At 35.8% G+C, this 26334-nt stretch overlaps 1 pseudogene across 1 annotated transcript in view; it reads left to right on the top strand.

The window, feature by feature from the left end:
* LOC148940447 (uncharacterized) overlaps positions 1-26040 on the top strand; it is a 35954-nt pseudogene extending 9914 nt beyond the window's left edge. The window contains exons 4-5 of the transcript XR_016143345.1: positions 3384-3551; positions 21830-26040. The product of XR_016143345.1 is annotated as an uncharacterized LOC148940447 (transcript). The remainder of the gene's footprint in view (positions 1-3383; positions 3552-21829) is intronic.
* Positions 26041-26334: the final 294 nt, after the last annotated feature.

The raw sequence follows: 26334 nt of genomic DNA, 5'->3' as shown, positions 1-26334 counted from the left end.
TTCTTCTCTTTGGAGTCTTATGGTAGCGTTGGCCTATTATCTGGGTTCTACTGGTGGAGGACGTCTAGAATCTCTAACCATCACATAGTTTATGTTTAGAGTGTAAAATGTTTATTTATACATGTAATACAGTGAATGTACATATGGCGAGGACAGATACAGAATTAGAACTGACTCAAATAATCTAAATTGGTAACTTATATTCAGCACAATATGCAGATACACATCCGGACATTTGACAGAACTGCTCTATTTTAATCTGTCAATTTCTAGGAATTACAGCAAATATTCAGAATTAATTTAGTTATCGAGGAAATGGGATTTGACTAGGAAATAGACTGTTTGACAGATATTTAGAATTTTAATTATAGGTTTCAACCTAGAAAAACCCACTTCCAAAGTTTACAGATCTAGTGCCCTTTTAATAGTTGAAATTGATTGGAGGGCAACTAACCCCCGCTCACACCCACCATTTCCCCAAACACATACAATAGAAATTTTGAAATTTTTCCCATTTTTTTCAACGTAATTGAAAGTTACGGAAATTATGTCTTTGAAGATGAAAACCCCTCCCCCCACACAGCCCCCAGAGCAAGGGTTGTAAGTTATGCCCTGGGGGCATATAAGGTTTTTATAGAAAGCGATGTTGTGGAAACTAGAAAACGATTTTGTAGAAACTTGTAGAAAGCACTGTTGCGATGGTTGTAGAAAACGATGTTGTAGGGCTCATTCAATTGGAAATTGAAAGGGCTAGTGCCCTTTTTAATAGTCGAAAATGATTGAAGGACAACTAACCCCCTCTCACGCCTGCATTTCCCTAAACACAACCAATCAGCATTTTGAGATAGCCATTCTGTTCATCGTGGTTGAAAGTTCTAGAAATTAGGTCTTTGAGGATGATAACCCCCCTCAGAGCCCTCAGGGCAAGGGTCGTAATTTATGCCTTGGGGGTATATAAGTTTTTTACCGAATGTGATGTGGTAGAAACTTCAAAAAGGGCTTATTTGATGTGAAATTGAAATTGCTAGTGCCCTTGTAATAGTCGAAAGTGAATGGAGAGCAACTAACGACAACGCTATCTATAAAAACCTCATACGCCTCCCCCACACACAGCCCTCAGGGGAAGGTTTATAAGTTATGCCCGGGGGACATATATGGTTTTTATAGAAATCGTTGTCGTAGTAACTTCAAAAAAGGCTAATTTGATTGTAAATCGAAATGGCTAGTGCTCTTTTTAATAGTTTGTGATTGGAGGGCAACTAACGCCCCTCTCACGCCCACCATTTATCCAAACACATACAATAAAAATTTTGAGATGAAATAGCCATTTTGTTCAACGTAGTTGAAAGTTCTGGACAGTAGGTCTTTGGGGATGATAACTGCCTCAGAGCCTTCAGGTCAACGGGTATAAGTTATGCCCTGGGGGCATATAAGGTTTCATTTGTAAGCTTTGTCGTAGAAACTTGAAAAATGGTGCATTCGATTGGAAATTCAAAGGGCTAGTGCCCTTTTTAATAGTCAAAAGGGATTGGAGGGCAACTAATGCCCCTCTCACGCCCATCTTTTCCCCAATTAAAATTTTTAGATGGTCATTTTGTCCAACGTAGTTGAACGTTTTGTAAATTAGGTCTTTAAGGATGACCCCCCCCCCCCACACACACACTCACACACTCACACACAGCCCTCAAGGCAAGGGTTTTAAGCTCTGTCATTGGGGCATATAAGGTTTTTATAGCCAGTTTTTTCAACATAGTTGAAAGTTCTGGAAATTAGGTCTTTGAGGATGACAACCCCCCTCCCCACAACCCTCAGGGCAAGATTGTGATTTATGCCCTGGGGGCATATAAGGTTTTTATAGAAAGTGTTGTCGTAGAAACTTAAAAAAGGGCTTTTTCGATTGGAAATTGAAATGGCCATTTGAATAAGATCATCTTCTCTCAAGAAAGCTGTGACAAATTTTAAATAGTGGTTAACAGTTTATCCCTCTCTCCTAAAAAATGAATTGGTTTTAAACAAGAAAAAATCTTCTAATAATATGGATGGGAACAGTAGATTTTTTATCCCTTGTTTCTTCTACCCCATTTTGCCACCTATCCACGGTATTAAAAAGAAACAGCTGAGACTCATCATTACGCAGTCCTCTCTGTCTGAAGATTACCAAATATAGGTAAAAGTAAGGCTTCCATCTAGTTTACCATGCATTGTCAGAAACTTAGTGGATAAGTGGATAAATACCTCTGAGATACATGACTTACTTTGACCTAATTGTTATGCTGAATTTGCGCCAGTGTTGAGAGAGAAGACATTATTGTTCTCCAGTAAACCCAGTCTTGAACTGCTGTGGGTGCATATTCAGGTCTTATTCTTGCCTTGCTTAGGAAATGAGGTAGACTATCAGACCATCTGGCTCTTTGGCAACTGCGTGGTCGTCTGTATCCAGCAACCATAGGGATGAAAGCATATTCAATGCAACAGTGGGTACTGCATTGTACATGACAGGAGGCTGGTGTTGCTGATAAAGTTGTTCCAGCAAAGGTCCTCTGGGCTAGAGGGATCCCAAAAACTATTCTTTTGTCTTTGTGATAAATTATTATTACTTTTGCTTTATGTTTGTATCATCTATCCCTAAACTGATAAATGTTAGGGTTTTGTTCAGAATTTTTGCACATGAAATTAACTCTTATAGAAAAATCATATATGTAACTAGTAGTAAGAAAAATTGTTTGTTTTTTTCTTGCTTCTCTCATCATGTAAAATTGTCTCTGTTTCTTCCCTTATTAGAAAATAGTGGCACAGTGAAAAACGCTGAAATTGTTTATTTTGGTTTTCTTGTTTAAGTAGATAGTGTGTTGTTTTAAGTGTTTTTATTGCAATTTTCATATTAAAAGAAAATACAGAAAATTATTAGTGTGCTTTTTTTGCATGTTAGTGTGTTGTTTTAAGTATTTTTATTACAATTTTGATACTAAAAGAAAATACAGAAAATTATTAGTGTTTTTTTGCATGCTAAAATATTAGAATATATATCTTAAGAGAGGCAAGTATTAATAAGAGGCTGAAATTGCAGCAGGGATTTTAAAGAAAGCATAAATGTTAAACATTATGTCAGGGCCTTGTTTTAATTTAATGTAGCTTATGTGTTAGAATTTGCCGGCACATTGGACAATTTTTTCCCAAATATGCCCAAATATAGTCAGCGAATCTTGAAAGAATTTTTTTTTCTTATCGTTTATAAACATTTTGCGTGTGACTAAATTAAAGTTCTGAGATTTTCTTTTTTTTTCTGAAAGTTTTCTTTTAAAAAGGAACAATTTTCTTTTTTAGCCTTTTTACCCATCATCTTTCAAAGTTTTCTCAGTAAATTTGCTTTAAAATTTCTGTAGAGTTTGAAGATGCATTACCCAATTATGAAGAAAATCTCTTTGGAAGTACCGATCCTTTTTTGTTACCTGAAGAAGTTTTCCAAGAGAAGACTTTTTCAGACGCATCTGTAAAGCTTGAACCTGATTACCAACCTTTGAAATGGGAGCCAAATATGAACGGGGACAGTGGTATGTTTTATTTTTTGAATTTTCTTGTACATTTGTGTGCTAAGATAGAATATTGAATTTTCAACTCCTTGGGAAATTATGGTAGAAATTGAAATATGCCTTTTATGAATAGTATACAAGCTAGAAGACTGGAAAATGTAAATGTTTCTCAAAACTTTCATCCAACATTTTGAAAATTTGTTACTAGTCTTACATACAGATTGAACAATATAAATGGTACCAGTCAAGGGCGTGTGTTTAGTTTAATGTAGCTTATGTGTCAAAATTTGCTGGCTCATTGGACGATATTGTCCACGCATTCTTTATACCCCCCCCCCACCTCCAAATTCCAGCTGCGCCCTTGTTACCAACAATAATGATGGCATGGGTTTTAAACCTCTGCCACTTGGTCTTTTTATTGCCAGTTGAGGCAAGCCTAATAACGATTATTATAATGCTGTTATTATAATAGTTATTGATTTTGTTGTATTTAATACCAAATATAAAATGTGTTTAGTTTGTTGTATTGAGCAAAGCTAACCTATGTGCGTTAGTTACAGGATTAAAAATAAGGAGAAGATGCAGAAACAAATCAAACTACAAAATGAGTGCAACAAAACTGAAAATCCGCCCAGAACATAAGCTTATAAACTACTAAAAAAGGAACCAATCAATCATAGGCAGCATAGTAGTACTGCCTAAGTAAAGAACAATGTTGGCACAAAACATAATTTTTTTCCATACCAGGGCGTTTTGTATCGAAAGAGTTGTTGTAGAAACATCGAAATGGCTCATTCGATTGGAAATTGTAATGGCTAGTGTCCTTTTTAATAGTCGAAAATGATTGGAAGGCAGCTAACACCCCTTCCACTCCTACAATTTTCCCAAACGCATCCAATCAAAATTTTGAGATAGCCATTTTTTTCAACGTAGTTGATTTCCAGATAGAAATTAGGTTTTCGAGAAGGACACTCCCCTACAGCCCTCAGGGCAAGGGTTGTAGGTTATGCCCTGGCGGCATATAAAGATTTTATAGAAAGCTTTGTCGTGTAAACTTCAAAAAGGGCTCACTCGATTGGAAATTAAAAAGGGCTAGTGCCCTTTTTAAAAGTCAAAAGTGATTAGAGGGCAACTAACCCCCCTCTAAACACCCACCTTTTCCCAAAAGGAACCAATCAATCATAGGCAGTGCAGTAGTGCTGCCTAAGTAAAGAACGCTGTTGGCACAAAGCATTTTTTTTTCACATACCAGGGCACTTTGTATCGAAGGAGTTGTCGTAGAAACTTTGAAAAGGCTGATTCGATTGGAAATTGGATTGGCTACTGCCCTTTTTAATAGTCGAAAGTTATTGGAAGGCAGCTAACACCCCTTCCATGCCTACCATTTCCCCAAACACATCCAATCAAAATTTTTAGATAGCCATTTTGTTCAACGTAGTTGATTTCCATATACAAATTATGTTTTCGAGGAGGACACAGCCTTCAGGGCAAGGGTTGTAAGTTATGCCCTGGGGGCATATAAGGTTTTTATTGACTACTTTATCGTAGAAACTTCAAAAAGGATTCATTCGATTGGAAATTCCAAGGGCTAGTGCACTTTTTAATAGTCAAAAGTGATTGGAGGGCAACTAACCCCCCTCTAAACACCACCTTTTCCCCCCACACATCCAATCAAAATTTTAAGATAACCCTTTTTTCAACATAGTTGAAAGTTCTGAAAATTAGGTCCTTGAGGATGACAACCCCCCCACAGACCTCAGGGCAAGGGTTATAAGTTATGCCCAGGGGGCATATAAGGTTTTTATAGAAATCGTTGTCGTAGTAACTCCAAAAAAGGCTAATTTGATTCGAAATCGAAATGGCTAGTGATCTTTTTAATAGTTTGTGATTGGAGGGCAACTATCGCCCCTCTCACGCCCACCATTTATCCAAACACATCCAATCAAAATTGTGAGATAGCCATTTTGTTCAACGTAGTTGAAAGTTCTGGAAATTAGGTCTTTGAGCATGATAACCGCCTCAGAGCCCTCAGAGGTGGTTGGCATATCAGGTTTTAATTGGCAAACCTTAGGTTTTAATGGGGGAATATAAGGTTTAGATGGCCATTTTGTCCAACGTATTTGAAAGTGTTGTAAATTAGGTCTTTAAGGAAGACACCCCCCCCCCCAACGCCCTCAGGGCAAGGGTTTTAAGCTATGTCATGGGGGCATATAAGGTTTTTATAGAAAGCGTTGTCGTAGAAAATTCAAAAAGGGCTTATTCGATTGGAAATTGAAATGGATAATGCCCTTTTTAATAGTAGATAGTAATTGGAGGGCAACTAATCCCCCTCTCACGCCCACCATTTCCCCAAACACATACAATCAAAATTTTGAGATAGCCAGTTTTTTCAACATAGTTGAAAGTTCTTCAAATTAGGTCCTTAAGGATGACAACCCCCCCACAGCCCTCGGGGCAAGGGTTGTAAGTTATGCCCTGGGGGCATATAAGGTTTTTATAGAAAGCATTGTCGTAGAAACTTCAAAAAGGGCTTATTCGATAGGAAATTGAAATGGCTAGTGCCCTTTTTAATAGTCGAAAGTAATTGGAGGGCAACTAATCCCCCCCCACACCCACTATTTCCCCAAACACAAACAATCAAAATTTTGAGCCAATTTTTTCAACATAGTTGAAAGTTCTTTGAATTAGGTCTTTGAGGATTACAACCCCCACAGTCCTCAGGTCAAGGGTTGGGGGGGGGGGGCTTATGAGGTTTTTTTTTAGAAAGAGTTGTCATAGAATTTTATTAGGGGCTCATTCGGTTGGAAATTGAAAGTACAGGAGCCCTTTTGAATAGTTGAAAGTGATTGAAGAATAACTAACCCCCTCTCACGCCCACCATTTGCCCAAACACATCCAATCAAAATTTTTAGATATTCAGTTTGTTCAACGTAGTTGAAAATTCTGGAAATTAGGTCTTTGAGAATGACGACCCTCCCCCACCCCCACAACCCTCAGGGCAAGGATTGTTAGTTTTAGCCTGGGGGCATATAAGGTTTTTATAGAAAGTTTTATCATAGAAACTTTAAAAGGGGCTCATTTGATTGGAAATTGAAAGGACTAGTGCCCTTTTTTATAGTCGAAAGTGAATAGAGAGCAACAAACCCCCCTCGCCCGCCCACCATTTCCCCCAACACAGACACTCGAAATTTTGAGATAGCCATTTTTTCAACGTAATCGAAAGTTCCGAAAATTATGTCTTTGAGGATGACCCGCCTCCCCCTCCCACAGCATCAAAGTTTTGAAATAACCAGTTTGTTCAATGTAATTGAAAGTTCTGGAAATTATGTATTTGAGGATGACAAACCCCCGAGGGCCCCCAGGGCAAAGGTTGTAAGATATGCCTGGGGGCATACAAAGTTTATATAGATAGCGTTGTCGTAGAAACTTTAAAAGGGGCTCATACAATTCGAAATTGAGAGGGCTAGTGCCCTTTTCAATAGTCGAAAGTGATTGGAGGGCATCTAACCCCCTCTCACGCTCACCATTTCCCAAAACACGTCCAATCAAAATTTTCAGATAGCCATTTTGTTCAACGTAGTTGAAAGTTCTGGAAATTAGGTCCTTGAGGATGACACTTTCCCAGAGCCCTCAAAGCTAAGGTTGTAAGTTATGCCCTGGGGGCATATAAGGTTTTTGCTGAAAGCTTTTTCGTAGAAAATTGAAAAAGGGCTCATTCAATTTGAAATTCAAAGGGCTAATGCCCTTTTAAATAGTCGAAAGTGATTGGAGGGCAACTAACCCCCCTCTCACGCCCAACATTTCCCTAAACATATCCAATCAGAAATTTTGAGAAGGGCATTTTATTCAACGTAGTTGAAAGTTCTGGAAATTATGTCTTTGAGCAGGACACTCCCCCCACAATCTTCAGGGCAAGTGTTATAAGTTACGCCCTGGGGACATTGAGGATGACAAGGTCTTTGTTTTTTCTACGCCCTAGGTATTTGAGGATGACAACCCTCCCCCTACCCCCAGAACCCTCAGGGCTAAGGTTTTAAGTTATGCCCTGGGGGCATATCCGGATTTATTGAAAGCTTTGTCGTAGAAACTTAAAAAGGGGCTCATTCGATTGGAAATTCAAAGGGCGAGTGCCCTTTTTAATTGTCGAAATTTATTGGAGGGCAACTAACCCCCCTCTCACGCCCACCTTTTCCCCCCACACATCCAATCAAATGTTTTAGATACTCATTTTGTTCAACGTAGTTTTATTTTTTGGAAATTAGGTCTTTTAGAGTGATACCCCCCCCCCCTACAGCCGTCAGGGCCCGGGTTGTAAGTTATGATCTGGGGGTATATTAGGTTATTATAGAAAGCATTGTCGTAGAAACTTCAAAAAGGACTCATTCAATTGGAAATTGAAATGGCTAGTGCCCTTTTAATAGATGAAATTGATTGGAGGGCAACTAACCCCCGCTCACACCCACCATTTCCTCCAACACATACACAATAGAAATTTTGAGATAGCCATTTTTTTCAGCGTAATCGAAAGTTCCGAAAATTATGTCTTTGAGGATGACAACCCCTATCCCCCCACACAGCCCCCCGGGCCAGGGGTGTAAGTTATGCCCTGGGGGCATATAAGGTTTTTATAGAAAGCGATGTTGCAGAAACTTGTAGAAAACGATGTTGTAGAAACTTGTAGAAAGCGTTGTTGCGATGGTTGTAGAAAACGATGTTGTAGGGCTCATTCGATTGGAAATTGAAAGGGCTAGTGCCCTTTTTAATAGTCGAAAATGATTGAAGGGCAACTAACCCCCTCTCATGCCCGCATTTCCCTAAACACAACCAATCAACATTTTGAGATAACCATTCTGTTCATCGTAGTTGAACGTTCTAGAAATTAGGTCTTTGAAGATGATAACCCCCGTCAGAGCCCTCAGGGCAAGGGTTGTAATTTATGCCCCGGGGGTATATTAGGTTTTTATAGAAAGTGTTGTCGTAGAAACCTCAAAAAGGGCTCATTTAATTGGAAATTGAAATTGCTAGTGCCCTTTTAATAGTCGAAAGTGAATGGAGAGCAACTACCCCCCCCTCTCACGCCCACTATTTCCCCAAACACATTCAATCAATGTTTTGAGATAGCTATTTTTTCAACGTAGTTGAAAGTTCTGGAAATTATGTATTTGAGGATAACAAACCGCCCTGAGCCCCCAGGGCAAAGGTTGTAAGTTATGCCCTTTGAGCATAAGAGGTTTTTTATAGATAGTGTTGTCGTAGAAACTTCAAAAGGGGCTCATTCAACTTAAAATAAAGAGGGCTACTGTCCTTTTTAATAGTCGGAAGGGATTGGAGGGTGACTAATCCCCCTCTCACGGCCACCATTTCCCAAGCACCAATAATAATTTTGAGATAGCCATTTTGTTGAACGTTGTTGAAAGTTCTGGAAATTAGGTCTTTGAGGATGACACCCCCCACAGCCCTCAGGACTAAGGATGTAAGTTATGCCCTGGGGACATGTAATGTTTTTATAGAAAGCGTTGTCGTAAAAAATTCAAAAAGGGCTCATTCGATTGGAAATTGAAAGGGCTATTGCCTTTTTTTATAGTCGAAAGCATTCGGAGAGAGAACCCCCCCCCCCGCCCATCATTCCCCAGACATTTCTGATCAACATTTTGATATGGCCATTTTGTTTAACGTAGTTGAAAGGTGGAAATAATATCTTTGAGGATGACAATCCTCCCCCCATAGCCCTCAGGACAAGGGTAGTAAGTTATGTCCTTGGGGTATATAAGGTTTTTATAGAAAGTTTTGTCGTAGAAGCTTCAAAAAGGGCTCATTTGATTGGAAATTGAGAAGACTTGTGCCGTTCCTTCTTAGTAGAAAGTGATCGAAGGACAACCCCCCCCCCCCCCCAACGCCAATAATTTCCCAAACACTTCTAATCAAATTTTTTAGATACCCATTTTGTTCGGTGTATCAGAACGGTCTGGAAATTATGTCTTTGAGAATAACAAAACCCCCAGTCCTCAGGGTAAGGGTTGTAAGTTATGCCTTGGGGATATAAAAAGTTTTTATAGAAAGCATGGTCATATAGAATTTGGAGGGGGCTCATTGGATTTGTAATCAGACGCTCTAGTGTTCTTTTTAAGTTTCAAATTGATTTTAGGGGAGATACCCCCCCCCCACACACACACACACACACACCCGTCGTATTGTCCCGAAATGTATCTAATAGAAATTTTGAGATAGCTATTCTATTCAAAATGGTCTAAATATCATATAACAAGCCTTGGGTTTGAAACAATCCCCAGCGATTAGGGACAAGGGTTGTAAGCTATGCCCAGGGGGTATTTATATGTAGAAAAGGCTCAGTCTTTCTCCCTGAAAAAAACTAAAAATTGAAGAAGACTTTATTGAAAAAACTCTTTTAAATGTTTTTACTTTTCTAACTTCAAGAAATCATAAATCAATTAAGATTTTAAGGAATAAATATCAGCATATGTAAATTAAACTGACAATAAAGATTTTTTTCAGTAAATTCATTTGAATTTTTTCAGTAAAGTACAAATTATATTAGAAAACTTGGGGTTTAGAACCCTACTCACAGTAATTTCTGCTCGTTTTGAGTTCTACTCCTATTTATTTTAATTTCTGTTTGTTTTGGTCTTCATTTATTTATTGATATTGATTTTTGATAGTTGTATTCTTGGTAGATTATTTGATTCTATTTTTGTTCATTTTGGTTTAATGGAGTTCTTCACTTTTCTTTTAAAACTTATTTTGTTGAAAAAGTCTTTTTTAATTAATTAGAAGAAAAATAGTTTTCTTGTCGTTGAAAGAAAGAACTGTATGTCTCTAGTACGGAAATTCTCAAAATTCGTTTTCAGTATTTAAGAATCACTATGCTGCTAAAGTTGACAAGCTAATGTAAATAACCAACCAAAATTTCAACAATGATTAAGCTGATTTTTTCAACACAAATTAGGATATTGTCTAGAATTAATCAATGATAAAACAAAATTCAACAAAGCATTTAGCAGTAGGGGAGGGGGAGAGGAGAATTCTTGGTACCCATTGTTCTAATCATACATTTCAACGCTCTGCAGTATTTTACTGTTCCATAGCTATGAAAAATTACAGAAAGAAGACTCATCAGCGTTTCATGCCCCTTTTCCGAATTCTCGCAAAAAAATTACTACTAAAAATAAGAATAAATGGGATCCATTGAATCAGCTTGAGCATATATATATATATATATATATATATATATATATATATATATATATATATATATATATATATATATATATATATATATTTGCTTGGTATATTTGTCTATAAATCATTCAATTGTTGCTTACTGAGGCTGCTTGGAGAGTGAGTGCTCTATACGGAATTTCAAAGTCCAGTTAAGGGTTTTAGATGAACTTCATATGTTTCCCATTCTCTCTTGTCCATGCTATCATTATCACAAAAAGTCCCGTTAATGGTGCCTTGTGACATTTTATTGTGTAACAGTCTAGAGGAATGTTATGAAGTATTTGCGTTTAAAAGTTTTTGAATGAGCTCTTGAGTTGTTGTTGAAAACAACTACTTAAAAACAGTTTATATTTAAAGGTTTATGTTCCTTATTTAGTTTTTGGCTAAATTGTTTTTATACTCTTTTTCGGTTATCTTGTTTTAATCCAGGACAACAATTTTTCTATCATTTTTTAGCTCAGATTTGAAAATCTCTTGTTCGAATATTGTCGAAGATCGCTGAAACAAGGATAATTGTTTCAATTGTTAGAGCAAGTTTAAATTCCTGCTCAAGAAAAATTCTTAGTAATATAATAGTTATGACTTGATGAACGGACAGACGTAACATTAATTAATCCTTTTATACCAGTGTTATACCTTTTTTATATTTATATTCTCGCTTATTTGCATGTCGCGATAAAATTCTATACTTCAAACTCCTCGGGAAAATCTGGTGTTCACTGAAATATATCTTAAGCGGAAGATCTTGAAGTTAGTAGACTGGAATGTATGGGTCTACTGGTTGCAAATGCGGAAGGACGTTTTTTTTGCCTAAACTGGATCTTTGAAGGACCAGTTCATACTGTAACAGCTTATAATTTACTTACATATTTCCGTGGCCAGATAAAATATTGAATTTTCAACTGCTTGGTAAAATAAGGCAGAAGCTGAAATATGCTTTTAGTGGATGATGCCCAAGTCAGTAGACCAAGAAATATTAGTCTACTGATCGAACTTGCGGAAGTATAGAAGTATATTTATATCTTTAGGGGTTTTGGAGACTTGCATATTTGGGACCTGACATTTCTAGTTCCTAAACTGGGTCTTTAAAGAAAAACCAGTTAAAATGCTCTGACTGTCTGTCTTATTTAAACTTTCTTCCAATGTTTTGAACATATATGGTATAACTGAAGTGTAACCGAAAAATTGGACCGGATTAAAAGCTACTAAGGAAAGAATAGTTCATAAAATTATTTATTTTTAATTGGGTGTTTGTTTCATTTAATATTTTAGTTTTCACTTTCCAAAAGGGTTCAGAGGGGAGAGGAGTATCCAAGCCAGGAGATTTTAACATCCGCTTTAGGGTTTTGAAGTATTTTTGTATATCAGTGGGACACTTGTTATGCAAAAATACGCATCAATAATACGCAGGCAAAAATAGTGTCTTTTGAGGTTTTTTATGCAAGTGACTAAAAACCTATCGTAAATATCTTCGACTATGTTTATTTCAATCCTGCTCTTTCCATTCCCCTTTGGTGCCAATTTTCAGGGTTTTCAACTCTTTTTTGAAATTCTCTACGCTGTAAAACTGTACTATTAAGATGTACAGTTTTCCTCTTTAGACAGTTTTTTTTCTCAAAAATAGTCTTACTGCTCTTAATTTGAGCAAGGATTTGCTCTCTAATAGGTAGCAGCTTTTGCTTCAACCTTGACGAAAAACAATTCTAAGAATACTTTTGGTAATTGGCAAAATTCCTTATCCTTGCAAATCTATTATCTCTGGGAAATTCCTTTTATCCTTGCAAAGTTCCTTAATTTATAAAATCGCATCATTTTCAAACCGTAACTCATCTACGAATGTTCCATATAGAAATTTTATTGCATCTCAATGGTGTATAAACAAAAGACTTATTTTTCTTAAATGCGTTTTCATGTGACTTTTATTGTAATTTTGTAGAAACGGAACATGCCTTTTCAAAAGATGATATACTATCTTTATCTTGTCATACATTTATTAATCCTATATTGTTCGTGAAACGTAAAGCCGATCTTTTTGTCATTTCTCCTTGCATATCTGTTAATTGTAAATCTAATTCTCACCATCTTAAACCCGAGTCGAACATCGTTAATGACGTAGGCATGCTTCATATATACTGAGATTCTTCTCATTTAAATATACAAAATGAGAACACTTCCCTAGAAATTATGGCGGAGCGTGAAGGATATGTTTTTAATGCGTTCAAATAAATTGCTGTCTTTGAAGAAAGATACTTAGTCAATAAGAGTCCCGGACGGTTTCAATTGGTAAACCATTTAATTTTATATCCCAATATAATCCATGAACAAAACGACAAACTTAGTTTTATTTGGAACTCTTATTTTTCTTAGAAGTGCTTTGATGTTATTTCACTGTAATTTTTGTTTAAGCAGAACATGCCTCTTCAAATACTAATACAGTATCAAAATACTGTCATATAGATGCTACTACTATTAACAACTCACTGCACCATTAAGCCACCTGGGGCCAACTTAGGTACGCACGCTTCTCTATTTGAATATTTAAAGCCCCCCTCTTTACATCCTGCCAAGAAGGTCCCATTCCCCTAAAATCTTTACTAACAACATACTTCAACCCCATTTGGGGACGACATGCTTTTCGTTTCACCCTTGACCATTGTCCGACTAAGATGACATTGGGCAATCTATCATCCTCTATCCTCAGAACGTGTCCTAACTAGTCCCCGACGCCGCGCCGGCGGATCGACCGAACGCCGCCGACGAGACGCCCGGTCGAACGCCGCCGAACGGTCGTAACGCCACCGGCGCGCCGAAGGCGCGCCTCCGCCGGTGAAGGCGGTGGCGTTTGGTCGACTTTAAATTAATTTTGCGGCAATTCTTTATTGCGTCAACCGCAAAGTCGGAGCTTTTCCTTCTCGTGTGGTTTAGTATTTCGATTTTCCTGATTAGAAACCAAGCAGGGCTTATACTATCCCCGAATTTTCGGGAATTTCCCCCAAAATCTATGCGTCACCCCGAAAAAATAATTTGGTTCCCCGAATCCCCGAAAATCACTCAATCACGGTGCCACCCCTAGCGATTTATCACCAGTGACTTTCCCTGCCAAATACTACTTTGCATACCATAATTCTTCACTACTCTCTTGTTCGTTAATTTTCGTCTGTTTTCTTACTGCGCATAAAAACCAGACAGATACAATATGCAATTGCAAATATTGCGATATATACAGTTCTTCAAATGTTGACCAAACAAAGTATTGACTTTATGAAATGAGTTTAAATCATTTCGAATGCAGTTTCCCAATCGTTATTTCTTACATCATTCGTAGTTTAGAATTTTATTTTCAAGTTGAATAGAATTATAGAACGCATTCACTACTATACAGCTTCAGTCTTTAACTGGATTTTGAAATTGACACCCGACAGATTGTTTCTACAGCTGAATTGTAAGTTGGCAGATTTTTTTTTTTATTTTTGCTTTTTTTAGATAAGATTTTCTTAATGTTTAATACTCAATTGTTGAACGTTTGATAGGAAATACAATCTTCTTTCTGAAACATTTTAACCCCCCCCCCCCCAAAAAAAAAAACAACCTTCTATTGAGACAAAATTTAGCTATAGACTAAGCTATGTACAAGGTTGGGGAATTAAAGGTTGGACCAGAAGTTACCCCAAAATATGATTCATAAATAAATTGTAAATTATTGCTTATAGGGGGGAATAGGGGGTATCATTTTTAAATGATAATACATCATTTTTTTTTTATTGGAAGCAGGGATGCCAAAAAGATAATTATTTTCTTCATTTAAAGTGGAGACAGAAGAAAATGATATCAAATTCCCTGGGAAACCATTGAAATATTTTGATCGACCCAGCCCCCCCCCCATTAGGACTTGTTCATTGTCTTGGGTATTTTGCAATTTCTTATAGGCTACTGGCCTAATTTGGCTTTTGTGTGTGCTCCCTTTTAAATTAGATTCTTTGGATCATTAAAACGCCACGGCAAATCTATGACTCAGTTTTCCAATAATTTGAGGTATATCTGAATAATTTCGACATTTTTGTTGTCGTCTTTGTACCCCTTTACTCATACCCTCAATTTTTTTTCAAGGAACACTAAACTGTTTAACGTTATTTTGCGAGTTTGTTTGAACCATATAGCAACCTTGTTAATTATTAAGTAAATTTTTCTTCTAGTGAAAGCTGAGACGGCATTCTATCAAGGGGGTATCCAGAGTGGGGGTAGGGAGGTATTACGTTTAAATGATAATATCTCGAAATTTTTGAATCGAAAGCAGGGATCCTAAAAAGTTTTTTTTTAATTTAAAGCAGAGACGGCATCCTATCAAGGTGGTATCCAGGGGGGGGGTATTGAGCTATCATATTTAAATGACAATACCTCGCTTTTTTTTAAAGCAGGGGTGCCAATAAGTTAATTTTTTTTTATTTAAAGCAGAGACGGTATCCCATCAAGCTGGTATCCAGAGGGGGGAGGGGCATAGGGAGTTATTATATTTAAGTGATAGTACCTTGATTTCTTTTATTGAAAGCAGGGATGCCAAAAAGTTGAAAAGTTGACAAAAATTAACAAGATTTTCGTGAGCTACACTTGATACAGCACTTGCATGGTTTTATCGTCCAAAGGGAAAGGGACATATGCGTGCAACCCGTTTTTTTTAATTATTGGTGAAACGGGTTAACTTTGAAAACATTCATTCATAAGTACCCGGCAGATTCATACTATAACGAATTGGTGTGTCGAGAGTGATATCGATATCACACCTAACGTTGCGCTCGAGTGACAATGGCGCCCTTGGTCCAGTGCCCAAGTTGCATTAAAAGGCCAGGTTATAATAAAAGCTTTCAATTTGGGAGGTTCAAGGATGAGTCTTTGACAGTCTCATGACCTCAGGGTACTAAATGTTGCAACGTTCTTACGTATCTACAGTGGTTTCAAAAATTCGATCACCCCGCAAATGATTACCAAAAATATGCACAAATATAACAAATGTAACATTTGGAATATTATATATAACACTTTTTTCTAAGCTTTGAAGAATAGCAAAAAAGGCTAAATACCCCAACTACGCTTGAAAGCTATTCTAAAAAGAAATTCTTTGGAGATTTCCATGGAACTGACCATAGCAGAAGCTTTGAGCCTGGGCGGGGATCAAAGAGGAGTCTTTGAGTATTTTGACCACAGGTGACTTATTGTTGCGTCTTTCTTAAATTGGTAATTCTTGTGAGCATTTGGAAATCAAAGCTCAAACTCAATAACTGATACTAAGTGTCCAACATTTTGCTTGGATTAAAAGTGACAAACTAGGAACAAAATCTCAACATCTTCCTGGAGCTACTTCAGTCTGCTTATTATTTCATTTAATTACATTTAAAATGAATGAGCTTTTCATTTTTTACCTAAGAAATGAGCTGGCACTTCATTTTTCTTCATACCGAATAAACCATTGAGTGTTTTTTGTTTCATTGTAATTGAAGTGTTCTCATGTGAAGTGTTCATCATGTATTTTTCAAGTTGATAAATTTATTCCTTTTAGATGCAGTTTATAATTTGACTGATATTAGGTATTTGTAAATTTATAATTTGGAATGAATCCCCAAAAGAAAAATGAATACTATCCAAAAGAGCAGCCAAAAGCAATAAAAAAGCAGCAGTTCAGCCTTAGCCTACATGACATATATTCTATAAAGAAGCAAAAAAACTTTAAAATGCATTTTTTTTTTAAATTGTTATTAAAAACCACTTTTTAATACAAGAAGGCTTTTTAGGAATCCAGAAGAGCAAAAAAAAAACAATCAATATCAAAGTCGCCCATTTCAACTGTTTTAAAGGTGACAAAACAGGTATAGGCAAAGGGCATTATGAAAAAATTAAGCTTCTAAGTTCAAAGTTATTTTCAAAGTTTTTACCCAGATAACTGACGAATTTTGTGATACGGTATTTGAAGTTTTGTATGCAGTAATGCTCGATGAAAAAAACTACTAATTTTGATAATTATTTATGTTAAGAATTCACACAGTCATTTTATTTCTACCAGGTTTCTACTTCTCTTGATGAATAACGAAGAAGACCAGTTTCCAGCCAGCGACTTGTGAATCTTTGAACTCATGAATAGGCTCGAATCTGTTGTAAATTTAAGCTAGGATTTGAGAAAGACTGAAGAAAACATTAATGTTTGCGGTCAACATTGATCTTACCGGCGGTGCACCGCCGACATCTTACCGGCGGCACGCCACCGACATATTACCGGCGGCGTGGCGCGACTTCCCTTTTTTGTTCCCGCCGCCGCCGGTCTTCCCTCACCGGCGTGGCGCCGGGGTCTAGTCCTAACCATCTCAACCTCTCTCTGATTGTAACCCTAGATAGAGACATTGACCAAAATTTTATGTACAACTTACTGTTTGATTTACGGTCAGTTAGTTGGATGGCCAAATCAATTCGTGGGCAATTTCTCTTGAAAACATCTAGCATGTACTCTTCCGTTTTTTTAAGTTTCCACGCTTCAGAATCATATCTGACCAATGTCATCACTGTAGTTTTTAATATTAGAGTCTTGGTGGCCAGACTTTCTAATCTTCCAAACTATTTTCAACTATGAAAAAATACCTTTGACCTTGACTATTCTACTTTTAACATCTTCACTGCACCCCGTCTTGACAAATAATAGTACATAGGTAAGTGAAGCTGCCAACTTGAACGATCTTTTCGTTTTCCAACATCACCTTTCCACCTTCAATTATTCCTTGTCTTAGTGACTTTGTCTTCTCAACATTAATTTTTAAAACTATTATAGCACCTTAAACTCGGAAAACCTCTAAAAACTCATTCATTCTGATAAAATTTTCATGTAGAAAGCTTAAATCATCTGCATAATCTAATGCTAGAAGAGTTTTACCAATTGAATCCGTATTCCCCAGTTGCGTTTGTTATGCTTATTATTACCATATTTCTCTCAATATGTTATCAATCTTATACTATCAATGAAGCGTGAAGCCAATCTTTTTGATATTTCTTCTGGTATATATGCAGATTGTAACCCTCATTCTGACCATCTTAACCTGGTGTCGAACATCAACAGGGGCAAAGGTATGATTCATGTATCCTTAGATTATTCTGTATATTTATATGTCCAAACTGGGAAAGGGTGTTCTAAGATTTATACTTGGTTTATAAGAATCGCGTATTGTTTCAATTATTAGGATAGGCCTATCTAATTTTCAATATCCCAATGATGTCCATGAACAAAACGGCAAATTTAATTTTATTTGGAAGTTTTTGCTAACTTTTGGATCTCAATACTCTCTTGCAATTTTCTAAATTTTAATTGTTCTAATTTAAAAAAATATGAGATATCTCTTTTGCTTCTAGTGCAAGGATTTAGTTATACGTACAAGTAGTGTGAGTATTAAAAGTTACATGCCTTTTCTGGTATATTTGCCTTTTATTTACTGATATTTGAATAAACCACTATGTAGTCATATAATTTTTTTTTCCAAAAAAGAAAACGCTTTAGTTTCCATTGATTTTAATTTAACACTAAGAGCTGAAGAAGGTGCTATAAGATTAGGGTGCAGTTAGGTGCAAATCAGGGAAAATCTGGTGCATTGAGGCTAAGACTAGGGAGCAATGAGCCTTAATGTCGTAGATGTGATTTTAATAAAAACAGTTATTGTTCATAAATTATTGTTCTTTTGATATCGAAACTGGAGTGCAACCTGGGCATTATTAGAACTGGATTTCTGACAGAGTTCCGATACTTAACGTTTGGTTGTCTTCGCCAGTGACTTAACCTCATTCTGTAGTTTTTTTTATGGCTACATTTAATGGAGCCTTAGGATTTGAAAGACAGGGAGGACAAATTGTTAAACGTCAGGATTGTTGAATTTAGCAAAATCTATATTTTGGAGATAGTATGTTGTAGATGGATGGAATTCTCTGTGACTTGTTTCAATTTTTCTTTCTGGCAACTAGCATAAATTATGTTTTTTCTTTTTGATCACTGGAAATTGCCTTGACTTTTCCCCGAAAAAGCTCAAACATATGTGGTAGTAAGAAGAGGGAAGGAGGTACACTAGGTCATCTTCTATGTACAACTAGGACAATTGAAAAAAGCAAAACAATTTGGAAAATTTGACTTTATAGCAAGCACTATAATTTTTTTATTTGCTTTTAAGATAAATCTTCGATTGTTTTGACCACCCTTGACAAATTGTTTTGATATTGTATAGCATTATTTAAAATACTATTTAGCAAAACAAAAATACCAGAAATTATTACAATTCAATATAATTATTCTATGTGAATAAACTGCGTTAATTGGCAATAATAAAAAGTTAACATAGTCCATGATGTTTAACCTTGAGATTTTGAAATTACTTTATTGCTTTAAAAGTGCTTTTTATTCAAGGTCAATAGGTCTTGAGTAATGTTGTAACTGGTAAAATTGTTCACGGTAAAATCGGGTATTTTACCTATTTTACCGTCATTTTACAGACTCCCGTAAAATTGGTATGTTACGTAATTTACGTATTTTACCTGTTTTACCGGTATTCTATATATTTTACCGATAAATTACATACTTTACTGACATTTTACGACGCCTTGCAATTTATAGAGCAGATAAGTGCAAAGAGGCTGGCAGAAAAAATGATTGAATATAATTTTCTTTTGTGTTCCTCGGTTTAAAAGGCCGTTTGTCTGACTTATTTCTCTTGTTATCAGAACGATAAAGTGTATTATAGGACATCTAAGATGTAACTATTATTTTAAAATGGTGGAATATTTGCTGAAATAAAATTACATTAGGTCTGTGAATTGTTAAAGACAGAAAGGGTTACAAGCAGGATTGACATATGACAAAGAAAAATAATAAAATTAAATAGCCGAGAAAAATGAGGGTCATGTCAGCCAGCGGAAAAAAAAAACGAAAATTATGGAGGCAGATATTTTGTCAGGGATTTCCGCGCAGCCGTCTTAAGTGCTCAAAAAAGGAAGGAAAACTAACCTTTTGAATTAGCACTAACTGAGCAGAAGAAAGACTGAATCAAACAAACCAAAAAACAAGCCAGAATAAATGAAAAACTATTCACCAATTAGATTAGACAAGAATTCTCTTGTTGATTGACTTAGCTTGTCTATTGACCTAATTTTCATTTAAAGTGTAGTCAGATGATTTTAATTTAAACTGAAGAAGAATGTTAATTGAATCCTTTAATTTTAAGTTATTGTAAATTGGTTTTATAGGAATATCTCCAGTATCTCTATTTAAAACAAGGTCTCTATTTATGGATTTTTATAATTTCTATTGCCTTCCTAAAAGAACGTGGGAAGCCATTTACTTCAAATATTCAAGTTGCCTCATCAAAACTACATGATCTAGATTTTCAACAATATGGAGGGCCAAAGCAGAATCAATATCCTCATTTTTATTCCAGAGAAAACCCCAGAAAAATCTTGTATTCATGTCGTCTTTTCCTCGGGAGCCGGCATTTACCTCTCCTCCCCCCCCTCCCAGGAAAATATCCCCACGGAATATTCCCCCTAGCCCGCGGAAAATTCACCACTATTTTCCCCTTGTATAATTCCAGATTTTCATTAGAGGGGAAATTGAAATTTCTAGTCTCCTGTTTAAGTCAGGGGCAATCGTATTGCATTACCTATAGTAAAGACCCATAAGGGTTCAATGTATTAATATTCATTTATTTATTTTTTCCCAGAGACACTTCATGTGGAAGAGGTGGTCGAATAAGCTTTGGAGGGGGCTCTGTCAATTGGAAATTGAAAGTTCCAGTGCCTTTTTCTAAGATCTAGCCTGCTTTTCTTCCAATTACTACTGAATGAGTTGTTACTGACTGCAATGTCTAAAAGGAATTCTTATTCTAGTTTAACGACCCTTCTGTTTCAGCAGTTGTTTTGAAAGAATTTTCAGATAAATGCAGAATTAGCTATAAGGAAGAAACATTGGGAGGGTGGAAGTCGAAATTGATATATAATCCTAATGGCCATATTCAAGACTTTCTTTTGGAAAGAAGGGGCTTCTGAACAGGCACGGTCACCTGAATCAGAATCTAAGTCTGAAGGAGACGAGCTAGATTTGCAATCAAATCCTGTTAAAGACAGTCTTAATTACTGTGAAATTGACTCAATTTTCTTCTTATTATGGTTCAGTGTATAGTTAATACAAATCATCTAAGTGTTACGAACCTCTTTTTTAATGCTGTTCGGTACTTTTATAAATAAATAACAAATAACATGTATATGATACGAAAAATGTGGCTGAATACGGCTGTTTTAATATACAAAGCTGTTAGGGTAACATTTCTTAGTTTAAATCTAAAGAAATAACTAATATGCTTATACTCCCAAATAATGGTAAATTTGATATATTTATTTATTTATTTTTTAGAAAATGGATGTCCGGAATCAGGCAATGTCCAATTGCTGAGGTATTACCCTAGACACACGATTACCGAAGGGTTAAACTAGACAGTTAATTAAATTGATGAAACTCTGGATAAAGGGGCATTACCTTTTTTAAGCCCAGGAAAATCAGAATAGTTAAAAAATTTCATTAAAAGCTGTAAGTAATGCTTAAAAATAAATGCTCCACTAGTCTTATAGCTACAGGACATCTCTAAAACGCTAATTTTACCCTGTATTTCCTAGGGAGTACCTTATTTTAACAAATTTACCTTATTTTTACCAATTTTACCTTATTTTACCAATTTTACTTACCAAGTTTTTATTTTACGGTAATTTTACAACATTAGTTTTGGGTTTCAAGAGTAATTCTTGGAAAATTAGAACTAAAGTCAAAATTTAGCGTAAAGAACAATTACGAAAATACTTCGGCTCCTTATCCAGTATCAAAGGAATAAAGAATTCGTAGCGGAATTAGAGTAGCATTTCATGTTTACTGTTATAAACTAACTACCTAGAGAAGAGCCATTGAAATTAATTTATATATTTGTGTGAAGGAAAAAATGTTAAAAGCGGGGTGATTAATTTGGGTAGATTTTACATTGTTTTAGTTCTCCCTGTTGCAGCGTTCTTTGACAACGATATAATGTGGAATCATGTGGAATGCGGAACATCTAGCCTGCCTGGTCTGACGAGAATATGTCAAAAAACAGCAATGAATTTGAATTATCAACGTGAGATATTAAGTAACATTAGTGTATTTGCTGAAGATAATGTAGCAAAACATGAGAATTTTCATGGTGAAGAAAAATCTTTCAAGTGTGATGTATGTGAGAAAACATTCAGCCATAAATATTCCCTATCACTTCATCGAAGAACTCATACTGGAGAAAAACCTTTCGAGTGTGATGTATGTAAGAAATGTTTTACTTCTAGTTCTGATTTAAATAAACATCAAAGAACCCATACTGGAGAAAAACCTTTCAAATGCGATACATGTGAGAAAGTATTCTGTCAGAAATGCACACTATCAGCTCATCGAATAACTCATACTGGAGAAAAACCTTTCGAGTGTGATGTATGTAAGAAATGTTTTAATAAAAGTTCCCATTTAAATACACATCAAAGAGCTCATACTGGAGAAAAACCTTTTAAATGTGATATATGTGAGAAAGCATTCAGTCAGAAATGCACACTATCAGCTCATCAAAGAACTCATACTGGAGAAAAACCTTTCAAATGCGATGTATGTGAGAAAGCATTCAGTCAGAAATACACACTATCAGTTCATCGAAGATCTCATACTGGAGAAAAACCTTTGGAATGTGACATATGTAAGAAAGTTTTAGTTCAAGTTTCAATTTAAATACACATCAAAGAACTCACACTGAAGAAAAACCTTTCCAATGTGATATACGTAAGAAAAGTTTTGTTTCAAGTTTCGATTTAAATACAAATCGAAGAACTCATACTGGAGAAAAACCTTTCTAATGTGATATATGTGAGAAAGCATTCAGTCAGAAATGCGCACTATCAGCTCATCAAAGAACTCATACTGGAGAAAAACCTTTCCAATGTGATAGATGTAAGAAAAGTTTTGTTTCAAGTTCCAGTTTGTCTATACATCAAAACACTCATGTTGGAGAAAAATCTTACTAATGCGTTAAACATGAGGAAGCATTCCATTCAAAATCCACTCACGCTTATCATAATTAATTTTATTTTAGAGAAAAACCTTTCGAATGTCATAAATGTAAGGAACATTTACTTCAACCTCCAAGAAAATTTATACGTGTTAAAAACCGATGGAATATGATATCTATATGTGAGGAACCTTTTACTTCAAGCTGTAATTTATTTTATGGTGAAAAAGCTCAAGGATTAGTTGTACGAGTCTATTTTATACATTTTCAGTGTTTATTTTGTGTTTTGTTGACTACTTTCGGTTTACTTTGAAACTAACCAAAAGTATAAATTTCAGTTCTATGTAAAATAAAAAAAGTATTGCATGTTCCTTAACGTAGATGAATCTGCTGAGAACATGTTTTTTAATGTACTCGAATTAGTGTATTTAATATGTTTTCTTGAATCACTGTAGTGAGAACCACTTAAAACATAAAACTACGAGGCCCTACTGTACCAAGGAGATCTTAACGCAAAAAAAATTAAGTTTTGCATTACACGGTCCAAGAATTGATCAAAACAGTTTTAGTTGGTATATAGGTTCATTAAGTATGGGCATTTCTCTATGTCCAAGAGGATTTCCCTATATTTGAAGGATTCTTAAAAACTAGCGTTATACTGAGACCTTAGCTTTCTTGTGTTTTTTTATTGAGTTAAAATAGTGTTGTGAAACGTGTTGATTTCATGGCTGGTAAAATACTATTGAGAGCTTTAAGAACTATTCATTTATTTTGTGCGGGCTATTTAAGGTTTTTCTTGCTTTTCTTCCTGCTTTGTTTGGCTGGTTGTGTGTTTTTTGAACTGTTTTTTTTTTCGGGATTCTACAAATATGAGGAAAATCACGAGCCAATTGGTTTGAAATAACTTTTAAAAAATATCTTGGATAAACTGCGAAGCAGTAGTTTTGATCGTTTTAATTTTCAACTTTGCTCTTTACTTACATCAGAAAAACTTTGGTTTTCTTAAAATTAATAAGTCAAAAGCAATGATATGTATCCAGGACGGTGAGTAAGGCTTGTCTGCAACATTTGGAATGGTTAAGGATACTGGGATAAAACTGTCTGGGAATGGGTATTGGGATGTTGAACTATCTCAGAACACATATGCACACAGGTTGTCAAAAGGACGTATCAGAAATATCCCAGGAACGGCGGATGATAATAAGTTGAAATTTTTGAGCTTACTAAAACTACTAATTCTGCGTCTGGTGCTGCTGCTACTGCTGCTTGTGAATACAACTGTAACTGCTTGACCTTGTGACTAATCATGGTAGCGACTATTTCTAGGAAAGTCATTTGCCCTCCATAGACAGTGAAATTCTCAGTTTTAGTAGATGATAGATGTGACAGAACTAGAACTCGATTTTAATGGCTATCTGTCGTCATTTTACTTCGACTGAGACAAACTAAAAGAAGATTTGTTTGTTCTTTTGAAGCTTACGCTTCAAGAGGTGTGAATTAGAAACGTAGTGCGAAATGTATTCTTTACTCAAATGTAATTGGCTTTTCTTCTGATAACGCCAATATAAGGTTAATTAATAGAGGGCGTGGCTAGTTTAATTATGGATCAATTACCCTGGCTTTTCAAATTTGGTTGGGTCTGCCATTCGTTTCCTCTTCGATCGTCTGCTGCTTGCAAAAAAAAATTCTATCTAACGTCTTGCAATTTACACATGACATCTATAAAAACATTTCGGAAAGTGTGAAGTAACAACAAGAGCTGAAAGATTTTTAGTATTTACAGTCTGTCGTGGAGTTGCCTGCTTGTGCTACTGATGTGCTACTATATCAACTTGGAGCAATTCTAAGCCTGATTTCTATCTGGGATATTTTTTTAGGCTTTACAAGTAGTTGTTATCTCTAGGTATTCTCATTAAGAATATATGTCTCAGTAATACTTTAAGCCTCTTCCAACTTATGACAAAGGTTGCGGCATTCTCAAGTATACTTTCTTCGGCGTCTGACCCCCTTTCAAACTATAATAGGCACGACAGTGATTCAAACCTGTGTTTCTGAAGAAAAAGATTAGTATATCATTTTGAAAAAGCGTGTTTTGGAGTGCGTAAATAGCCATACAAAAAAAAACATGTTAGTTGATTCAAAATTTCAAAGGCCTGGGCAAAATCTAGTAGTACTTCACATATGAATAACATATACTGAATTTTCTTACCCAAAGAATCAGAGAATGTACATGGGAAATTGATGGTAAACAATGCTAGGAAGGTAATTGATATGGCCAAATTTGAAAGTTTACGTGATTGGAAAGAGTGGAATGTTCCACGGGAACTACAAATGTTATAAAACTGCAAAAAAAGTATTAGAAATTAAAATTTTCAAAGGAATTGCATTGCCAATTTAAACAATCGATCTCAGTGAACTATGGGGATGAGGATTATTTGGAGTAATTTTAGAATTTAGAATAGTTTGCCTCCGAAGGTTAACAGCACTTCTTTTTCAGTAGCTTAGTTAGAATCTTCTGTTGGGAGCTTAAAAATCAAAATCTGAGGCACTGATATCTAGTTGTCTGAAGCAGGATGGTTCACCCTGTATGATTTATAATCTGGTTATTTCATTATAATGGCTTTCATTACTTCTTAATGAATTATGTTTTGCGCTTTTCCTTACATATTTACTTGTTGGAATACAGGAGACTTATTTTGCTTAAGGTGAGAGGTTTCAATATTTACTGTGGTTGTATTGATAATATTAACGCGGAATGTCAGCTATTCAACATACAGGGTTTGTTTACACATTGCGGTAATCCTTGCGGAAATTTCGTCCGTTTTCATGCTAGAAAAAAGGGGTTTTCCGCCGTCCAGTTGTCAGCTAACAATGTTAGCTAACAAAAATTAGTTTGGACGGCGGAAACAGAATTGTTAGCTAACCGAAATTGTTAGCTAACAATTCGCGGAACACGATATTGGGCGGGAAATTCAAACGAAAATTCTGATCAAGATATTTTTGGGCTGTGGGAGATCAAGTCATCCTCAAAGATCTAGTTATTGGATTTTTCGTCTATATTCGACAAAATCGCTATTTCAAAATTTTGATCAGAAAAATTTGGGAAATAATTGGTGTGGGAGAGTGGCTAGCTGCCCGACGATATTGTTGGTCACTTAAAAAGGGTACTAGAACTTTTTTTTCCCATCAAATGAGCCCTCTCTGAATCTTCTAGGATAACTGGGTCAATACGATCACCCTTGGGGGGGGGGGGTAATAATAATAAGCATGCGAACTCTAAACCGAAACTCTAAAAAAACAATGATATTAAAAGATATAGCAAAAGATTTGGGCTGTTATGCGATGCCATATATGTAAGATACATTAACTTTAGTTTTGCCTGATTGTCGAAAAGAGAGAAAACACCCCTTAGAAGTCAACTAATCTAAAGAGAATTACACCATCAAATTCAGCGTATCCGAGAACCCTCTTGTAGAAGTTTCAAAGTT

The sequence above is a fragment of the Artemia sp. Qi Xiang Cuo genome, chromosome 19, assembly GCF_049724085.1.
Source record: "Artemia sp. Qi Xiang Cuo chromosome 19, ASM4972408v1, whole genome shotgun sequence".
NCBI classification, from domain to species: domain Eukaryota; kingdom Metazoa; phylum Arthropoda; class Branchiopoda; order Anostraca; family Artemiidae; genus Artemia; species Artemia sp. Qi Xiang Cuo.
Note: the sequence above shows the minus strand (reverse complement) of the source record. Positions and strands in the feature narration are given on the sequence as shown.